Consider the following 21,154-nt stretch of genomic DNA (forward strand, 5'->3'; position numbering starts at 1 on the left):
ACAGTACAGATCTCGGTAAATGTTTTTTGCAGTAGGATGGAATGTCTTCATTAAGGTGAGTGGAGGTTTGGATAAGGCATGGGGTCGGGGAAAGCGAAGGGTCCTGAGGGCAGGGGAGATTGTCTACAAATAATTCGCCAGCCAATCTTCCCCTCCCTGCACAACCATGCTGCTCCTTCCATGGGGCGTGGGGGGTACTGCCCTCCCCTTGAGTCTGAGCTGGACCTGTGACTCGCCGTGCCCAATAGAATGCAGTAGAAGTGGCACCCTTATGGAGCCTGTCCGCTTCCACTTTCTCTCCGTTGGAACTCAGCTGCCATGCTATCAGGAAGCCCAGACTACTTAGCCAGAGAGAGAGGCCACACGGAGAATCCTGGAGGATGTGACACCTTGTGGATGCAGAGACAGTGCGGTGGCACGATCGACCCCAGTCAACACCAGGTGGAACAGAAGAACCATCCCCCAAACCCACTGAATCATGAGAAATTACAGATTGTGGTTTGAAGCCACTAGTTTTGGGGGCTGTTTGTTATGTAGCCATTGATGACAAGGGAGGCTCCACGTGTCTGCGAGTAAGAAGCAATAACAGTAATAAGCAGCCTGCTGGCCACCAGCTTGTGCTGACAGCCAGTGTACCTCAGCTCATTCAGTACTCACCACAAACCTCTTCCCTGGTTTTCAGAGGCTCAGAGAATTACAGTCACTTGTCTAATGACACATAGCAAATGAGAACAGTGACAGATTCAACTCAGGTCTGTCTGGCTCCAGATCCAGCACTCTTGAACACGGCTCCACGCTGGGGGTGAGCCTGGGGAAAGGGCACCCCCCTACCAGTGCCTGCTCCTGGGTTTAGCATGGACAGGTCTCCCTGGGGAATCTAGGTGAGCTGGCTGGGCCTCGCGGGCACAGCCATGCTGTAGACAACACTCAGGCTCAGAGTGGCCTTGAAGCGAGATAGGGCCCCTGTGAGAGGTCCCCAGGGCCACCCCCTGGACCAGCGCTTTAAAGGCTGGCTACTGTTCGTGTTCACAGTGTCAAGTGATCTTCCACGTCCCTTCCCTACAGTGGGACATTGATCCGCCCGAGCTTTCTGGGGCAGATCACCAGCTGACCAGAAAGGGTCTTCTAAACACAGTAGTATGACTCAGCATCTGGCAGCCAGTGGTGGTGGGTGACAGTTGTGGAGCCTCAGTTTACTGATCTGTAAAATGGGGCGATCGCAGACCCTAACTCACAAAAACACGGTGAAGAGGCTGCGATGCGCAGCACGTGGGCGCCCTCCACGAGCGTGTATTTTCTCTTCCAGCCTTTCTTTCTTTTTCAGCTGTCACCAGCTCCCTGGGTGACCCTGGGCAGGTCTCTAAACCTGTCTGCGTCTTAATTTCCTCACCTGTGAGTGCTCAGTAAATGGTAACTATTACCGCTGGAGGGGGGAAAGCAGCCCGGCGAGGTCTCCGGGCGATGGAGGAGCGGGAGCTTTCCTGCCTTCGCTCCGAGGCAAGGACCAGACATGGCACCGGCAGAGGTCAGATTCCCTCCCAGAGTCTCAAAATTCTCTCTCCCTCTTTTTCCTTCTGTCATCCCGTCACCTCTCATGAAGCACCTCTCATGTGTCACAGATCGCGTGCTAGGTGCTGGGGAATTAAAAAATAAACTATTCGGTGACCCCGTTTGGATGAGCTCCTAGTCTCGTAGGGCACAAAGACATGCACGGAAGTGACGACAACCAGCGAGACTGGTCTGTGACAGGGAACATCAGCATGTGCGGGGGGCCAGAGAAGAAAAAACCTGAGTAAAAGAATGAAGAGAGAGCGTAAGGAGGCAACTTTCCACGTGAGTGCAAAACGAAGGACCTGAACACGACCGAGGACCGGGCTTTCGATAGTTCTTGTGAAATTAATGCAAAGGGGATCCACCTGCAGCCATAACGTGGTTTGAAGAAAAGAAAATCATAGTTAAAGAAATACATTTATAAGCATTATACCCAAATGTTAAATTTCAATGTAACAAGAGACACTGCTCACATCTTGGAAAAAATAAATCTATGTTTACGAAAGGCCAGCATGAGGCCATGAGGGATGGGTGGCATTCCCCCTCTGGCTATCAGTCTGGGAGTCCGAAAAAATTTCTCCACCCATGAGCAGAGTTGCAAGTTTCCTCATATCTAAGAGGAAAAAAACTGACAAACAATACACCCTTGCTCATTGGTTCAGGCCGACTTCCCCCAGCTTGGCACTGCTTGGTCCACTTATTCCTTATGCTCCTTCAATATTCCGACTCTGGACAGCCACTGTTCCCTTAGTGTAACTTTGACGATATAAAATGTCTCGTTGAATGTCCCCGCTTCCTCAGGGAGAGTCTCTTGGGGTTAAATGATCTCACGGTCCAGGCTCTGCCGTCTCCTTCCTCCTTTCTTCCTCTGTCCTCTCTGGGTCCTGAGCTCTGATAAGCCTTGGAGGGGCATCTGCAGAGTCCTGGGGAAACCCTGATGCCACCACTGGCGGGCAGCCCCCCACCCATCCTGGCATCTCAGCTTTGCCTTCCCTAGGAAAGGCTTAAACCTCAAAGGCTGGCCCTGCTGGGTTCAAATCCTTGCTCCACCACCCAGGTCCTTTGTGACCTTGCCTAAGGTCACTTAACCTCTGACCTCAATGTCCTTATCCATACAGTGGGAACAACAATAGCATCTCCCCCCAAGTATCAAGTTCTCTCTTGTAAAGTGCTTAGCAGCACGCCTGGCCCAGAAAAGGTGCTCAGTACACAGCACCTGCCACTGTTATCACCCAGAGAAAAGCAAAGGATTTCCTGAGCCCCGGATGAAAACCTTAGGGCATCTGCTGCCATTTCACTCCCAGGGACCTAGCAAGCTGGCTGTCCCCAGAGGGCGTCACTCCCCTTCCAGATCTGCCAGAGGAGCATTCGTTGACTTGCCTTTTCTCCTTGGGGCTACCTCCTCGTCTGTCTTCTGGAACACTCAAGGCCCTCGGAGCTTTCCTTCTTATGTCCCCTGTTGTCAAATAATGAGAGAGGGGTAACCTCCTGATTCTTAGGGCATCCCAGAGTTCCTTACTTCACAGCCAGTAAAGTCAAGGGCGGGACACATGTTGCTCCATTCGACAAACCAACTAATATTTGTGGAGCGCCTCCTGTGTGCCAGGCCCTGTGCTCAGCGCCCCCCCCCCAACCCGTGTTAGTAAGGCGGGGCGGGCTGAACTTTCCTCCCAGGTCTAGCTGTGTGGCCCTGGGCAAGTTACTTCTTGTCTCTGTTTTCTCACCCGTCCCTTGGAACACCTGCCCCAGAGTTGGGATTAAATGAGACAAACCACTCTAGGCCTTTTCGCAGAGGCCATGGCTGTCGGCTGGGGGTGTGCCGGAGCGGGCAAGTGTCTTCGCCTTTTTTCAAAGCGTTTGTTTTCCAACTGCCAGTGTATCCAGAATAAGCCTGAATCCTTAGCTCTGCCGACCTCTGACAGACCTCAGATCCTCCCAGGCGACCAGAGTGGATGGGGTACATCCTCCCAAATCTTTTGTTCTGCATTCACGCAAATGCAAACATTCAAGAGGGATGGGTTTATTATTTTCCGTTTTACAAAAAACGGGATCAAGTAGACCGTGCAACGACCCAGCTTTTGAATTAACAGCATATCCTTTCTGCTTCCTTTCCGTGCACATATCACACGCACACATCTGAACAAAATCCGGGCTCCGGGTCCGTCGGGAGGCGCTGCAGTTCTGCAGGGGAGGGGGCGGAGATCCGGGCTCTCGCCCCGCTTCCCAGCCCTCCCTCCGTCCGGGCCTCACCCGCCCGCCCCCCGGCTCCCCCCATCCCAGCCCCCCCTTCTTCCGGTCCGCTCGCCCCGTCTCGCCGCAGCCCCCTCCGCGGGGCCTCTCCCCTCCCCCTCTCGCCCAGGTCCCCGGCGCGGAGCCCCCCGTCCGGAGTCTCCCGCGGCCCAGGCCCCCGCCCCCGGCTCGGTCCCCTGGTCGCCGGCCTCGCGCCCTTCCCGGGGCCCCTCCCCCAAGCCCGCGGCGCCCCCAGTCCCGTCCCCGTCGCCCCCCACCCCGGCGCGGGCCCCCGGTCCCCGGGTCGCGGGGACGCGCGGCGGCTCCCGGGAGGCGCGGCAGGGGGCGCTGCGCGGGCGGCGGCGGGCGAGGCGGCGGCCGCAGGAGGCGGGGGCGGGAGCGGAGCGCGGGGGGAGGCGGCGGCGAGACACAGGCTCCGAGGCTCCAGCGAGCGCCGAGCGCCGAGCGCGTCGGGAGCGAGCGAGCGAGCAGCCGCGCCGCCGCCTCGCAATCCGCCGCCATCCCGCCGCCTCCGCGCCCGGCCGCCGCCCGACCGCCATCGCCCGGCCCAGTCGCGCCCGCGGAACCAGACCAGGTGGGCGCGGGGCGCGGGGCGGCGGCGGCGGCGGCGGCGGCGCTAAGATGGAGGCGGCGCGGCCCGGCTTTGTCTCGGCGGCGCGGGCAGCGGCGAGCCCCGGGCCCCGAGCCCCGGGCCCGGCCTCCGTCCGCGGGCGCCCCGCGTCGCCGCCGTGGGCCGCCGGGCGCGGGCTCGGGCTCGAGGCTGCGGGGCTGCGGGGCTGCAGGGCCGCGGGGCCGGGGCGGGCGGCCGGGCCCGCTCGCCATTGTTGTGGCGGCGCCGCGCGGCCTCGGCGCGGGCGGGCGGGCGGGCGGCGGGGTCGGGGCCGCTCCTCGCGCGTCCCCGGAGGCCGGGCCTGGGCAGCGCGGCCGCGGGCCTCCCGGGGTCGGGGACCATCCGGGGACCTCTTGCGCCCCCGGCGCCCCCTGGCTCAGGCTAACACCAGCCCCGGCCGAGCCTCCGGGCCGGAGGCTGCGCGGCGCCCCCGGGTGTGACCCAAGTGGGTGGCCGGGGGCTGCTGTGGCCTCGGTGCGGGGCCCCGGGAGGGGGGTAGGTACAGCCGCCGAGGCGGTCGCGGGCGCTGCGGGAGCGGGAGGGTTATTTTGAAAATGCTCAATGGTCTATTGCCGAAAACGTTTAATAATAAACAGGATGTCGCTCCTCGGGGCCCGCCAGATGGGTTTTTTCCCCTCCTTCCTTTTTTTTTTTTATTTTCTTTCCCCCCCTTCTCCCTTCTAAGTGAGAAACAGCTCTGCTGGGAAATCGTGGGCCTCCGAGAGTGGATTCGCCGACGTAACGTTGGAAGGTGTTTTCTTTCTCCCTCTTTCTGAATATCGTGGGAGGTCCGAGGCCACCTTTAGACCAGAGGAGGAGGAGGTGTTTTTCAGGGGAATGGTTAGCTCGAAGGAAGTGGGAGAGGGGGGCTGGGGAGCCTCTCCAGAGTGTGTCATTTGCTAAATGGCTGCCTGGGAGAAACCTTTAAAAGCCTTTGGTTCACAGGATTGTTAACCGTCCCCGAGGTTTTTTTTTTTCCCCTTTAAGGTTTTATGTGCATTTTATGTGGCTTTATACATTATCATCCAGTTCGGCCTTTGTAATCATCTCTTTGAAATCTTAGCGTGGTTTCTCCAAATCCGACTGCAGCCATTTAGCCATGTCTGTGCACAGCGCTGTGGTGTAAGGTGGCACTGGGTAGGCCCAGGGTTCTGTGGGGGGGGACCTCTGGGAGTCTCTGAGCCTTCATCGTCATAAATAGGGACGGGGCGTTGCACCCTCCACCTGGAAGGGTTGGGGAGATGGCGAAGGGCCTAGCAGAGGGCCTGGCACACAGCTGGTGGTCGGTAGTTGTTCCTTCTAGGGCTGTTTGTATAACTGCCATCAAGTCCAAGGATGGAAGTTAGCCACTTGTGGTGCCACCCGCAGAGCCCAGCCATCCCGAGGATGCCACAGGTGCTGGGCCAAGGCCTGGACAAGGGAGAAGGAATTCAAGGCACAAAACAGCATAGCCACTTGCTTATTCAGTGCTGGGCCTCTGGGGAGACAAGGATGGGAAAGTACCGTGCGGAGCCCTCAAGAGCTGAATAGACGGGGGTTGTGTGGTGACAGGACACATGCTTGCATCCCAGGGCCTGCCCGCTCCGAGGCTGTGGTACAGCTCGGTGTAAGGCAGAGCCAGAATAGTATAAGATGCTAGACAACAAGCAGAGGCCCCGGGAGTCCTGCCTGCCTTTGGGAATGGCAGATAATCATTCGGGGAGCCTCTGCTTGTTCGGGCAAGTGTGTCTCTTGGAGCCTGGATTGTGACCCTCATTAGGTTACCTTACACACAAGTGTCAGAGCCTGAGCTCCTGCATCTGGAAAATGGGACTAATTATGCCTCGTGGTAATTAATCTGTTGGGGCTCTCGGGAGCCTCACATACTATTTGTAGCAAAGCGCTTCTGTCCATAAGGGGTGATGAAATGTCTGGTTTTGTTGGTTACCTGGTTTTCTGGTTCCTTTTTCCTACTTCCTGGTCTTTTTCTCCAGTTCTCATTGATGGAACTGTGACCTTCCCACCCAGATTCTATCCCCAGCTAATGTTGCTGTCACGACGGCCACTCACCCGCCCGGAAGCACCAGAATGGCTTGGAAGAGCTCCGATGCTCAGCCAAACCTGGGTGTCTGCCGTTTATTGGAGACCGTAGGAAGGGCTGAGGCTAAAAGTGGGAGACTGACCCCAGTCTTAGCCACAGGTGAGGGTCGAGACCTAGTTACCGGTGGGCCAAACGTGTAGCTTTGTTTGTAAACGGCCCTGGAGGCCTTCTGCTTGGATTATAGTGGTTCTGCCGTCGGATGGGAAATTCAGTTGTTGTGGCATTCGGTTTTGTTTGTTCTGTTTTTTGTTTTTGGTTTTTTTTTTTTTTAGCCTTGTAACCTGCTCCAGGCCTCTTCTGAGATGTTTGAACAGGGTCACGTCATCCTTTCAGCTTCCCCTGCTTCCCTGCCTTTTGGCCCATCCTTTCTATCTGATTTCATTCTGGCCCAGTCTGGCCCTGGGCTGTTTGCTGGCTGGTTGGGCGGGGGAGGAGAGAGGAGTCGGCTGTCCCTCCCACTAAGTTTTTCGATTATCTGTTTATTGCAGTTATTTTAGTTATCCACAGGCTCCCTGACTGCGCAGTGGAGGGGGCCTTGCCCATTGTGAGGGCCTGCCATCTCCTGCAGCTCCCGGGGCCCTCTCCAGCCTCCTTTGAGACCAGATGGGTAAAGAACAAGCCTGGGGGAGGAAGAGCCAGAAAACCTTGGGAGAGTGGAATTTCAAGAATGGCAAGTCAGAACTAGCTCCAGCCTGGTCTGGTCGCCTGGGGCCTGGCCGGGAGTTTTTTTTGTGGTTTTTTTTTTTGGTTCTGCCTTTTGGTTGGCTGTTCACACCACCCCCTTTTAAAATTTCAGTTCTCCTTTTTTTTTTTTGAAGGATTATTTAATTGTGCTTTCAAGTTTTTTTTTTTTTTGTTAAAGTACTGATCATGTTGTTAATGGCTGCTCTGCCAAATTAACTGTCCTGCTATTATACTGTAAGACTGATCATTCTATGTTTATTTCAAACCAGAAGCTAGGTAAACTACATATTTAGTTCTATCACTGAGGCTTCTGTAAAATTCTGTCAAATACATATATCTTGGTCATAGGAGGCAGGTGACACGTGTTAAACAAGGCCCATCATTGATGTTAATGCAGCAGCATTCATCTGATTAAATTAAATTTCAGCATATAGAAACGAAAGTTGGGCTTTGTGCCTGAATTCATTTTCTGTCTTCATGAATTAGACTTTTCAGTTCATATAACTCAATTTAAAGATTTTTTTCCAGAATTAGGTGTGCCTTAAACCAGTGGGGTTATCTCATATTTGACAAAGAAATAGCATACATATCTTGGCTGCCTGTCGAGATAAGAGAGAGGTGATGTTTTCTGGTTAGCCTCAAATCGTTCATGATAGGTTTTTTTTTTTTTTTTTTTTTTTTTTTTAGCAGGTTCACGACTCAAGCCTTTGATTTGGAGCTTCTCAAGACTAGCTTTATGCTAGAAGGCCAGACGCTGCTTCCATCTGTGGTGGTAATGTGGGGAATTCTGCACAGGAGGGAGACTCTGTCTTGGCAGACTTGAGCCAGAAGTCTTGGTTGAGAGTTGTTCTTAGCTGTGCTTGATTTTCCGTGTGGCTTGAGCCGAGGCCTGGGTTGCTCCTGTCGGACCGGCTGCAGTGCTGGCGTGTGAAGCTCTGCGTGCAGCAGGACGTGTCCGTGGGCAAAATGAAGTCCAGGCTGCTAGCATCTTTCACATTCTTGTCTTCCGCACCCACCTCTGCGGCTGGCTTTGCAGCTCTGCTCTGTATCCTTCCTCGTTTCCAAGAAAACCATCAGCCTTTTCCGCTTGGTGGTGTTTGCAGAAGCAGTATTTATTGTTTTTTAAATTCACTGTCATGAACATACTCCTTGAGCATCTACCGTTTGCCAGGTATTTTGCAAGGCCTTTTAATTACATTTCCCCCCATTCGTAAAAGTAACATTTTTATTGAAAAAAAATTGGAGAATCCCGAAAAGAATAAAGATGAAAATAAAAATACAAATCGCCTGTAACCGCAGCACACAGTAAAGGCTGGTGTATTTCTTTCCTTTGATTATGTGTTTGTTTTTTCAAAATTAGGGGGAAAAAAAACTATATACGCTATTCACAGTTTATGGTTCCTCAGTGTTATAGTGTATATTACAGAGTTACTGAAAACGTGATTTTTTAAAATAGTCGCATAGAGAATATAACTTGTTCTCTGTTGTGAGACTCTTAGACTGTCGTTACTCGTTTTCGCTTCTCGTAAACAAACTTTAAGGAGCATCCCTGCGGGTAAACCTTGGTTCCCATTGCTGGTTGTTTTCCTAAGTGGAAGGTCGCGATCAGAGTGTGCGGCTATGTCTTCACTTCCCTTCGGCACAGTACAGTTTTCTTCCTCGGCCCTGGTCGCTTTCATCTCCAGCCTTGAGCACAAGGTGGACCCCTTCAAGGGCTACAAAGTTCTGGGTGTCCCAGCCCTGGCTAAGCCCTTTGATAAGTAGGGCTCGGGTCTTACTCCATTTACTGGTTTGAGTCTGGCCATGTGTCTTGACTTAAGCATTTATCCTTCTGCGGGGCACAGATCTGGATGCCCCAGCTGTGCCCATCCGGAGCTCCTGGTCCAGCGTGGAGAAGGCCAAGCACCTCCTTCGAGAGGCCTTCGGGAACCCCTTGGCCTGACTTCGTCGGCACCCCCCATGATTCTTTCTTCGCCCTTCTTTATAACTCTTTTCACAACTTTTAAGTAGTTTTAAAAAACGATGATTTTATCGTGGTGAAGTATACATAACAACATCATTTTAACCATTTTCATGTGTGTCATTCGGTGACATTAAATATATTCACAACATTGTGCAACCACCCTCCATCTCCAGAACTTCATCTTCCCAAACTGAAATTCTATCCTCATTAAACATGAATTCCCCGTTCCTCCTCCCCCAGCCCCCGCAACCACTTTCTGTGTCAGTGAGTTTGACTCACATACGTGTAACCATCCAGTATTTGTCCTTTTGTGACTGGCTTATTTCCCTGAACGTGAGTTTTTCAAGGTTCATCCTTATTGTGGCATGTCAGAATTCCATTCCTTTTTAATGCCGAATAGTATTTTGTTATTTTGTGTGTACACTTATGTTTATATAAGTAAAGTGATGGGCTCTATTATGTACATGCACACACATCACATTTTGTTTGCCCGTTCATCTGTTGAAGGGCAACAATTTAGAAATGCAGTTTTGTTTCTATTTATTGAGCCCACCCCTTCCCCCAGCAGAGTGAGTCGAGTGCCCGGAAGCAGAACTCTGTCGCTTCCTGTTCTTCGTGGTGTTAGGGTGCTTCTGCGTCTAATAAGGCGTTTCATCACGTGTGGGACGAGCAGTGGAGCTACCTAAGGGGGTCTCCCGGGAGCCCACCGAGAAGGCAAGCCCAGCTCAGCTGGGTGCGGGGTGGTCAGGGAAAGCCTTGTGAAAATGTAGCAGACTTGACATAAGCACCTCTTGAAAACTGCGTGCTAAGCCTTTGAGTATTGAAACTGTCTAAATGGAAATCAGAATCGTATGGGCCCCAGCAGAGAGCTCGTGGGTCGGCGTGTGTCCAGAGCCCTTGGGATGCGAACGTGGTGCACGTGCCCTAGTGCGGCCGGGGCCAGCCCAGAGCAGAGGGCAGATGGAACTTGGGCTCCAGGAAGCTCGAGTCGACTCTGCCAAGCGCTTCTGTACATGTCTGTACGGAAGGACGGAATGGATTAGTGCAGGACCACCTGGGCAAAGGAGGTCAGCTCCAGCACTTTCCCTGGTTCCTTTGTGTCTTCAGAGCTTTTTTCGGCAGGTGTTGTTTACATCCAGTTCAGAGCTTAAAGACCCGCTCTGTTCCAGGCGGTACAGAAAACAGGCCCGGCTGGGAGGGGCGCTGACGCTGCCGGCGACCTGTCTGCGGCTGAATGGGCCGAGTGTTCACCACCGGTCGGGGAGGGCGGGGAGGGCGGGGAGGGCGGTGTGTCGTCCTGAGGCACGAAGTGGAGTGTACGCACTCATCGGAACAGAAAAAGCAGAAGCAGGTACATGGAGAAACGTGAAAGCGCTTTTCACTCCAGCTTTACAGGCGGTGCCCACTGCTTACAGTTGGTGCGTCTGTCCTTCTAGACTCGATGCATCCGCAGATGTGGCCCTTCGTAGATGGGGTTTTTAAAAAGCAGAACGGGACCACACTAATCTTTCTCGTATCGCAACTTGCCATTTCAAACATACATTGAGCATTGTCCCTTATTAATATATACAGATCTACCCCACGTTCTGTGCTTTAAAGATAATATTAGGTTTTAAGAACTATGCGAAGAAAACAAAAGCTCATAATCCCCTGGCCCATATATTCCCAGTTGACTTTTGAAAAAAAATAGTTTGAAAATTCAAGCCGTATTAAAAGGTACAGAGGCTCTCACGCAGTCTCTGAAAGGGAACCTCCGTGAGTAGTGTCTCGTGGTTCCATCCAGAGATAGAGGGGTGTGCCTTGTCCACACACATTCGTGCAGGTGCGATCTGCAGGCGTGTTGCCCTTTTCACTTAAGCAAACGTCCTGGCGTGCTGTGCCACGGCTGGGGCCAGACGCATTACGTCATCTGTTTCAGCAACTGCAGAGGCTATTTTGTGAGTATCCTTAATTTAACCCATTTCCTATTGAACTTTCGGGCTATTTCTAATTTTGGGATCTCACAACTTTGGTAAAATTCCACCAAATTTCCCTTCTAAAACATATAATTTGTATATTAATAGTGCGTGTGTTTCTGCAGTGTGGACTCTTTTAGTTGAATGTTGTTTTCGTAAAAATTCCGCTAAATTCCCCTTCAGAAAACTGTTAATTTATATACAGAAGCATTTGAGAGTAGGTGTTTCTGAACTGTGGTCCTTTCTGAATGAATAGCCTTTATGGGTCATTCTAGGCGTCCATGTTTCTAAAATCAAAAACAGGCAGTTTCAGGCTTGCCGTCATCAGTGTAGGTTGTTTGATCAGCTTGGATAAGCACGTCATAGAGACAGGGTTCTCTGTGGTCCTCCAGTGCAGAAGTGGCCGTGGAGGGTGTCGCCCTGGGCATCCCCTTAGGTGAAGGCCGTGTGGGGCCTAGAAGGGGGTTACGGAGAAGAGGCACAGGTCGCTAGGCTGAGTTTGATTTTCAGTACCAGCTAAAATGATAGTACTTTCCTTCCAGCCTTTATACACAAGAGCCTGGCAGAGAAAATTCAGAGACTTCGTCCGTTTGGAGTTCACACGTAGACCCTCTGCAGCGTCCCGAGGCTTTCACTTCACAGCCCCTGGTTCTGTTGCTGCAAACGATTCTTACCGCGTAGGATTTATTCGGAGGCACCTTGCATCTCCTGATGGTGGCTGTCTTGCAGATCTGCCCAGGCCCCTGCGCGACCCCTTGGTCCCCGGGCCCTGACTTTCTCTGGCTATTCTGGGAGATCATACCTGATGACTGTACAAACCAGCTTCAGTGGGGTTTCATCAGGCCAGATGGGGAAGGGTTTGCGCTCCAGGAGCAACGTGCCCGGAGTGGGTGCAGCTTGCATTGCGCTGCTCTGGCCCTTGTGGATTGTCACTGGTGGCTTGAACCTGGAGAGGATTCACTGAGGGTAGATGGAGAGAAAGTGGCTCTGGCTTTCAGCTCTGCTGCCTTCCAATCCAGATTCTGCTTCTTGCACACTGGGTGATTAAGATTGACTCTTTTGGAGTCTCTTTGCAAAACACGATAGTAACGCTTTTCTTCTAGAACTGCAGGGAGAATTCAGCGGGTCCCATGCCGAAGTGTTTGTAAGGCACCTGGCACCAGGCAAGCAAGCTCTGGATAAACAACAGTAAGCTGTAAATGGTTCCTGGATTCAGCACTAGCTGAGGGCCTGGGGGTTTGGAGTAGGCAGGCTTATACCCTTGGGGCCTGTTTGTTTTCTAGATGTTGGTGTTTCTAATTGTGTGCTAAAGCCCGGGGCAGACTGCTGAAGATTTAGACTCAAGTATCCCCTGTCCTCACCTCCAGGAGCTCAAACCAGTCTCCAAGGTCAGTACCACCTGACAAGGGCTTTTGACCGTTGGCCACCACCCTATACCGGGTCTGCTTTGTTCTCGGAGACTTTTCGGTGTCTTGGAAGCCATAAAGATAGGTGTGTCAAGGCCTTTTATGGGCGTGGGGGAGGCTCTGCAGCTCTGGGGGGCTGAGGCGCTGGTTTGGCCCCAGACAGGAGTGGGGTGTAGGTTTCCGCCTCCTACACCAAGTGTAGGACCTTGAACAAGTCTTGTTTACTCCTTCGAGTGTTTTCTTATCTGCCGAATGGAACCTCAGTGTTGGGGTGATGATTGACATGATTAGCAGAGTGCAGAAACAGGATAAGGTGTTGCTTCTGTGTTCAGTTTAAGGGACCTTAAAAACAATGAAATGCAACAGTAGCAAGACAGGTTTGTTACAAAAACCCCAAATACTGCAGATGAGCACCAAGTCACTCCTTCCCGTCCCCTGTGTCTTTTTCAGATCTAGAGATGAGTCGTGTCTCGAAAACAATTTTGTTTTCCGCTAATGGCAGTGTTTTAACTATGGATGTGAGTTCTCAGTCTGAAGTGACACTGGAAAACAGGAGATACGAATATTTATAGGCATAATTTCATGAGAATAAAGAGAAGTGAAAGTTTTCATATATGGTTCCCCAGGATAATCACTGTGGTCCTTTCCTGGCTTTTTAAGGGGGAGGAGCAATAGAATTCTTTGCCCACCCTGGGTAAATCATGACGTTACGTCGGTAGCACCTGGCAGTGGCCGAGAGTGGATTTAAGTATCAGGTGCTGTGTGGTTTGGGATGGACCCAGGAGTCTGGGGTGGAGGCGGGCCAGGTGGGCCGTGTTCTGTGCTGTGAACTTGTTGGGGTAAGGACGCAGCACGGTCTGGGGTAGTTTAAGACATTGGGGAGACGGGAGTGGGGAGAGGTCTGTGAGAGTAGAGACCGTTAGCATGAGTAAGATCTTTGTAACGTTCGTTTCGTGTAAGTCATACACGAATGAAGTTAGTGTGTTTTGGGCGAGGGCTCCTGTTCCTCTTCTCCCCCTTGCTGAAATGCCAGGTTGGCATACCTGTGAGGGTCCTTGGGGGACACTTGGCCTTTGTTTTTGGATTCTTCCTTTTTGTTACTTCAGACCTGGTCTGGCCTGCTTGGTGGCCCAGCGACTTCTGGCTTCTGAGGCTTGGAGAATAAATAGCACGTAGGTCCTTGGGTTTGCTGGAGATCGTTTAACCAGTTCCGCCTTTACAGCCCTCTTGCCTTCAGTGTATTTGGATTCGTTTTCATCAGAGAGAAGGCGGATTTGCGGGGGCTGAACTGTTGAGAAACTGTCTCTGTATAAGCAAACAGCCTACCACGAGGGGCTCAGCCCTGCGTTGATGGGACAGAACGAGCACGGTGACCTTGGCGTGTCACTCGCCCTCTGAGTGGCTGTATAGGAAGGACAGCCGCCTCAACGCTCGTTAGTTAGCAGGGTCCTCTGCACAGCCGTAATTACGGCCTGTTTACTCACTCGCGGCGAGGCGGGCGGTTCTCCCAGGTTGGAGAGCCTTGTTGCTAAGGAGGCTCCTTTGGGGCTGAGGAAGCCGCTGTCGCCTGTTTTCTGCCTCCTCAAGGCTGAGCGCTGGGAGTTGGAGGCGGGCTGAAGTGGAAGTTGGGCTTTCTGCCTTGTTCAGTGGGCCGAGTTAACTCACTGTGTCCCTCCGGGCGTTTGCTGCTCAGGGACCGGGACTCCCTTGTAAGCAGCCTGAGGGTCTGGGGTCTACACTGCTGGTTCCTCCTGGAGGCGATCCGTCCTCCTCTCCCTCCTCCCCGCCTCTCAGTTCTCTACACGGGCCCCAGACGTGCTTCACAGAACAGGTGCGACAGGAGTTTTGGCCCAAGCATGTACCAGGGTGTTGGTTGTAGCGTTATTTGTCATAGTACACTTTTGGAAATAATCTGCATTATTTTGTGGGACGACGGGTAAATAAAATGTGGCACAACTGTAGAGCGATGTACTACATAGCATTAAAAAGAGGGAGGTGCAGGGCAACGTCTATTTTCTTGGGAAGATGACCGTGGTACATTAACAGAAGAAAGTTTGCACTTTATAATAGAATTGTAGGTAGCTGACAGTGTAGTATAATGTAGTCACAGCATAATAGAGTAAAAATCGAAGACCACAAACTGCTCATGGGTTTCTACAAGCTGAGAAAAAGGGTGTGGAGGCCGTCCACCTGGGTAACAGTGGTTGCCTTTTGAGTTGGATTGACTTGCTTTACGTACTTCCGTATCGTTTGAATTGGTTACGCTAAATGTATGTAAGTTACATGTGTTAGTCCAAGGTAACTAATCATACAGGTAACCCGTGTACATTTAAAAGCAGACATGCCCGTGGGGTGTGGTCTGGGCCGGGACTGGGCTGCTGGTGCTCTCTTGGCTCTTCCTGGCATTGCCCAGGGTCCCTGATTTGCCCAGACCCATCCCTAGTGCCCAGGTTCCTGGTGCTGGCACCCCAGGAGTTCGCATGAATTCAGCCGACTTATTCACCTGCCTGTCTCTGTGTCAGTGGCCCTTAGAAACTGCTCTGTTGATTTGGCTAAAAGGAACAATTCACTGCAAATGCCGTCTCTGATTTCTGTTCTCTACTAAATCAGATTTTACAATACGTAGATTTTGGTGGCATTTGCAAAGTACTTCTCATTTGCTAACTCACCATTATTTGGGGGTGGGAAACTGAAATGGAGCTCTGTGTCTTACATACCTCTTTTGTTTGCCAGGTCTTTGGTAGATTTTAACCCTGGAGAGGGAGGCCCTTGTGTACCATATCTGTCCAACTGTCCAGCCCCAGCTGTGTATTGAAATTGTCTTTTAAAAAAAATTTTAGGTTGCTAAATTAACTGCATATTCAAAATGTAACTTCACAGACTGCAAATGGGTTTTTAGCCAGAGTCTTCTGCAGGCTTCAGCCTAGCCTGTGCGTCTGGGAACTATGTGGGTGGGGGCTGACCCCACTGACCCGACGGCCCACGGAGGCCGGAGCTTTAAGAGAGTTTTAGTTGGTCAGGAGTGATGACAGGGGTCACTGGGATCATCCAGCAACTGATGTTCTTGGAGAGATTCAGGATAGACCCCCACGGGTGAGGAGCCCGGAGCTCTGCACACCTGGGGGCCGTGGAGCCCTGTATCGGGACTTCCTTACCTGAAGCGTTGCCCGCTCACACCCCACCCTGCCCCAGGCCAGACTTGCCCTGCACATGCACCCCTGTCCCAAGGGTGCTGGCAGAGCCTGGTATGCTGTGGGCATTTATTTTATCCTGGCCGCAGGGCCAACAGCTTGGACTTCATAATCACAGTAGCAGACACTGCTTCTCGAGTGCCCAGTGAGTGCCCACACTTCCAGAGCAGACCTGGGTGGCAGACTGACCTGGGTTCAAGATCAAGGCTTCGTAACACCTATACTTGATGATAGTGACCTTGGGCTAGTCATTTAACCTCATTGAGTCTTGGTGTCTTATCTATAAAATGAGGGTACAAATGCCTTTCTCTGAGTAGCTTATTTTCTCTTTTCAAAGAACTTTTTAATTCAGTTTTATTCAGTTGTTTTTATTAAATTCATTAAATTTTGCCTTCATTAATTGTTTCTGCTTCTCACATTCGCTTTTGTTTTTTGACTGATTTCTTAAATCGGATGCTTAATTTCATTCTTTTCCGTTAGGAATTTAAAGTTTTTAGATTATTAAATTTCCTTCTATTACAAATTTGTCTTTTGTTTTAAAAGTTTTGATGTGTCGCATTCTTCATTTGAGTAGGTATTCTGCAGCTGTGGTTCTGAATTACCCTTTGATTCAAAAGTTTTATAATGGAGAGTTTTAGGTTTTCTAACAGATAAGGTTGTTTTTACTTCTGCTTTCATTTTGTTTATTTACTGCACTGTGGTCAGATTTTTACTGTTCAGAATTTGGGTTTTTTCTTAAAGTCTCATATAGAAGCCCTTTTTGCACAGGATCTACTACCTTAATCAGATCATTTACCATTTCCTATCTTGAGTGGGCTTTTTCTACTAAGGTATAGAGATTTTTCCCCCCTAATATTTTCTACTTACGTTGACTTTTTTAATTTTAAAATTACTCCGCATACGTAGGTGCACGCTAGTTGTATTTTCTGTTTTTTTATTCAGCGTTAATATTTGTGAGTTTCATCCACGTAGGTTTGTGTGAATCCGTTTTCATTGTGAGTCGCATTTTATGTGGATATGACGTGTGTTCATTCTGGCGGTGACGGACTTTGTGTGTTTTCATTTTGAGCTGTTCCCATTACCATCCTACACGCGTCCTTCGGCGCACACGTGTACATGTCGCGTTGGGTGTACGCCCAGGAACGGGATTGCTGGGTCACAGGGTAGGCCTGTGCTCAGCCGCCAGCATTCCAGTGATAGTACCACGTGGCCTGCCCACCAGTAGTGCGTGAGAATTGTGCTCACGAACTCACTAGCACTTGGAGTTGGAAAGGTGTTGCTTTTCTCCCAGATGGTCTCCAGATTCATGTAATTCTAGTCGGAACCCCAGCACTGTTTCCTTTTGTCGTCGTTTCGTTTGGGTCTTGACAGACAGAGCCTGAAATTTACATGAAACGTGAAGTGTCAGGGCCAATGAGCGTTACTGGAGAAGAGCGGAGCTGGGGGCTCACCCCACTGATGACAGCCTTGGATGCAGCACTACGGCGGCACCCGGCGAGACAAACCGGCCGTGTGTGCGTAGTCACTTACTTAATTTATGACAAAGGTGCCGCACGAGAAAGGGCCTTTTTTTAAAAAAGGTGCTGGGAAAATTAGATTCTCCATGTGGAAGAAAATGAATCTTCTTCCTCCAGTCATATTCACAACCGGTTTTAGATAGATTATAGAGCTAAACAATAAAGCTTCTAGAAGAGAAGAGAAGAACCCGTTTATGATCTTGGAGAAGATAAAATTCCTTGACTAGGTCACAGAATGCACTACCAAAATAGAAGAGTTCGGTACACTGAACTCCATTAAAACTGGTATCTTCTGCATTTTACACAGGCTCCAGGAAAATGCAACAAGTGCTGTTTTCGAATTGCCCAGATACACTCACTGTCAGCTCCATTTCCTCCCCCGCTCTCACCTGGCTGGGCTGCTTTCTTGCCTGTGAAGCACGGCCACTCCGGGCTTCCTCTGGCTGTCATTCTGGGACTTGTCTTTGTTCCCCCCGTGTCGGATCCTGGATCCCGTGTGTGCCTCAGTTGGGTAATGTGAGCGTCAGGTAACAGCACCTATCTTAAGCCGCCTGGAGCAGCAGCTCATTAGTCATTTATTGGCTGAGTTAAGTGGACGTCCCTGGGCGTGCAGGTTCTAGGTTGGTTGGTCCACTGTTATACGTTGTCTCTGAGGAACCAGGTGTCTTACTCGCCTGGGTGAGTCACGTACCTATTCTGAGCCGTGGATGGTTCTCTCTTAGACCAGGTTTGCCCCGGTCTCCCCCAGTTGTGTGGGTCAGCCCCCGTAGGCCCACGGTTCGCTTGGGGAAGGACAGGATCACTTCCATTAGGAGGGAAGTGATGCCACATGTGCCTCTGTCTCGCTTTGCTCTCTTGTTTATTAGAGCGGATTCCCCTGCAATTCTCCAAGCAGGTAAACGTTTCGAGTCCTTGTGTGAGTCAGGAAGACTCTTTCTGTTCCCACACTTGACGTTTTCAGCCAAGCGCTGGATTCTGGATCGAAAAGCATCTCCCAGGAAGGGGGCCGCCGCCGCCGCCGCCGCTGGTGAGACGCACGTGTTACTGCTCGTGAGGACGCGTCGCCATTCTGATCGTTTCTCCCCTGGGCCTTTTTCTTAGAGGGGTTGGGGAAACTTTCAGAGGCTTTGCGTTTTTTTATCCCTGACGTGCTGAAATTTCACATTGTACCTTGTGTTCTTTTTACATCCGTTATTCTGAGCACTTGGTGGCCCTTGCAATCTTGGGTGCTTCAGCTCTGGGGATTTTTCTTGTAATTTTTATTTGATAACTCCCTCCCCGCCCTCCCCCTTCCCCCATGCTTCTGGAACTTCTAGTCAAATTTGGACTCCTGGATTAATTCTTTAATTTTGAGCGGGAAAGAAACTAGCATTCATTACCTTGTTATATTTTTCTGAAATTTTCTTGACTTTTATTTTCTAAATTGTTCTGTTGAAATTAACAAAAATTTAGAAAGTTTGGATTTACAGAAAAGTGGGAGTTTTTGTATACCCCGTTCCCAGTTTCCTCTGTTCTAAAGATCTTACACTAGTGGGTACATTTGTCCCAACTGATTAACCAATACTGATACATCGTTGTTAACTAAGGTCTATACTTTATTCATATTTCCTTAGTTTTTACGTAATGTTCTTTTTCTGTTCCAAGATACCATATTTAGTTGTCATGTCTCTTCAGGTTCCTCTAGATCAGGGGTCCCCAATCCCCCCAGGCTGCCAACTGGTACCAGTCCGTGGCCCGTCAGGAGCCAGGCCTCACAGCAGGAAGTGAGTGGCAGGGGAGCGAGTGAAGCTTCGTCTGCGTTTGCAGCCGCTCCCCAGCGCCAGCATCGCAGCCTCAGGTCATCAGGTGTTAGATTCTCATAGGAGCACCGGTCCCTAGTGCCAAAAAGGTTGGGGACCAAGGTTGGGGACCACCACTCTAGACTGACAGTTATCAGCTTTTTCTTGTTTCTGATGACCTTGAGATTTCAGGAATGCTGGTCAGGTATTTTGTGGAACGTCTCGCAGTTGGGATTTGTGATATTTTTCTCATGATTAACCTGAGGTTATGGGGTTTTGGCTGTCATAAGTTTAATGGCCTTCTTTTCTGATTGACTCTTAAGGGAAAAAAATCCTGTTTTGGTTGCGTGGGTATAAAATCGTTTCTTAATTTTCTTTTCTGATTGACTCTTAAGGGAAAAAAATCCTGTTTTGGTTGCGTGGGTATAAAATCATTTCTTAATTTTCTGAGGATATTAATTTTATATTACTTCTTTTAAATCTTTGGTTCCTGGCATTGCCTGTTTCCTCCAGATTCTTTTGTCTGTCTGTCTATTTGGTCTCTGCCTTTTAGTTGAGGTCTCAGATGTCTGTGGTCTCAGGCACCCACAGCTATTGGAAACCGGGGGTGTGGGTCAGTGGGAACGCTTTGGTGTAGGCTGGGCCGGTGGGGGGAGGCGGCCTTTTTTTCTTGAGCCCCAAGTGTCTGTTTATAGGTTTTCAAGAAAAGACTTAGTGTCTTTGCCTGGAGTGTGGAGAGGAACAGAAAGACATACTATGTCTGCCACCGTCCTATGAGGCCCACGCAGAGGGGGCCTGAGACCGCCACGATTTGCTATTCAGGTTTTCACTTAGCTGCTTTCCCCACACCCACCCCCTTTGACCCGGGTGTTCTCAAGTCTAGACTTGTTTATTTTATCCAGCGCAGGAGAGGGGAGGACGTGGGAGGGTAGGTGTTACACAGGCAGCCTCTCGACCAGATCTCTGACCTTTAAATCTCCAGTCCCCGTCTCACAGGGCACCCACCACCTGCTGGCGTCTCCTGACCTCGCGGACCTGCCACAGCCCCCAGTTTGTAGGACCCTTCCGTCTGCTAAGGCTGCTGCCACTCATGTCTCTGCTTCGTCTGCCAAAGTCGTCCCTGTCTTGGGATCTCTCTGTTGTTTATTTTCGTCTTCGGGGATTTTGGAAGGGTGAGCTATGAATGTCTGTGGTCCTTGTGCCTTGTTTAGCCAGAACCCCCCCGTATTCTAAACAGTGTTTCTATGAACGGAATCGAATCAACGGCCCTTCTGGGGGTGCGTGTGCCTGTCGGGAGACACAGCCATGTTAACGTGCACGTGTGTTTGAGTCATCGCGTGTCTGCTACTCCGCTCTGCTGCTGTTTCCACGTGATTGGCCAGCGCATCTAGGGCTGCCATTTGCTGAAGTGGCAGCAGAGTGTTGCGATGGCGAGTGGGGACATCTGCTTCGTCGTCACTGCCTCATATACACGGACAGTGAACTCTCTCCTTCCCCCGGGGACTCTTGAGGAGGGGGGGCCACCAGGCAGATGTGACGGGAGTACCTGCACCTACCTGCTGAAGTCCTCTGTGCCATGCTCCCCTGGTGACCATTATCTCTGGTCCTTCCAGCAGCCTGCTGGAGTAGGTGTTCTGTTCCCATTGTGTCGAAGGGGACACGTCAGTGGCCGAGTGGCCTTCGGACCCCGGCCTCTCCCGCCCTGGCCGTGTGTGTGTGTGTGTGTGTGTGTGTGTGTGTGTGTGTGTGTGTGAAGCGCTGCCTGCCCAGGGAGGTGGCTTGTCAGCCTCCGCGGGGGTTGTCTCCAGGGTGGGTGGAGCTCGTGCCGTTGGCAGCGGCTGTCATTTGGGAGAGGACAGAAACAACTTCTGTCTCCGCCTTCCTGTATTTTTCCGGCAGCACGTCCGTGAGGACGTGGGGCTTGGGACGGAGGAAAGCGTGCTTTCTCCTGGGCCGACGAGAGGCATTTCCTGCCCGTTCGCCCTCCTCCTTCGTGCCCGGCTTCCAGCTTGCTGCAGGTGACGTCATTCCCGTGGGAAAGGCTTTGGGTGTAAACAGAGTCGCTGGCACCAGGACATCTGTAGCTGTCCGGGACTGGGATGGCTCCCTCTGGGTGCCTGTCCGCCAGTCTCTCTCAGCTTTTCTTAAAAATCATTTTCACAGTTTTTT

General features: G+C 51.2%; 1 protein-coding gene across 12 annotated transcripts in view; it reads left to right on the plus strand.

The window, feature by feature from the left end:
* Window positions 1-4,182: 4,182 nt before the first annotated feature.
* The window catches only part of PRRC2B (proline rich coiled-coil 2B), a 77,539-nt gene continuing 60,567 nt past the window's right edge, over window positions 4,183-21,154 (plus strand). For 7 of the 12 annotated variants that reach the window (XM_039862889.1, XM_039862897.1, XM_039862891.1 and 4 more), the window contains exon 1: window positions 4,184-4,375. The gene's annotated coding sequence lies outside the window, so the exon portion shown is untranslated. Of the gene's footprint in view, window positions 4,376-5,099; window positions 5,163-21,154 lie in introns of those variants that run through there. The other 5 variants (XM_039862892.1, XM_039862893.1, XM_039862896.1 and 2 more) reach the window with 3 other exon arrangements.

This window comes from Pteropus medius, unplaced genomic scaffold, assembly GCF_902729225.1.
Source record: "Pteropus medius unplaced genomic scaffold, Ma_sr-lr_union100, whole genome shotgun sequence".
Lineage (NCBI taxonomy): Eukaryota > Metazoa > Chordata > Mammalia > Chiroptera > Pteropodidae > Pteropus > Pteropus medius.